We start from the raw sequence: 234 nt of genomic DNA, 5'->3' as shown, positions 1-234 counted from the left end.
ACAAACGTAACGGATGATAAGCTTATCGCTCTCGACCCTTTCATCGCTTCCGGCGCTGGTTCAACTCAGCGAAATAACATAGGAGAAGCTTATCGCTTACGATGGATCCGATCCTAAGAAACCCCATCTCATGGCGATCAAAGGTCAGATCCACGAAGTGTATTACTTACGATGTTACCGATTAATAAGTCCATGTCCAGCGAGCCCAGAGTAAGCTTCTCTTCTATAAGGGTG

The sequence above is a fragment of the Phalaenopsis equestris genome, unplaced genomic scaffold (genome assembly GCF_001263595.1).
Source record: "Phalaenopsis equestris unplaced genomic scaffold, ASM126359v1 Scaffold000002, whole genome shotgun sequence".
NCBI lineage: Eukaryota > Viridiplantae > Streptophyta > Magnoliopsida > Asparagales > Orchidaceae > Phalaenopsis > Phalaenopsis equestris.
Note: the sequence above shows the minus strand (reverse complement) of the source record.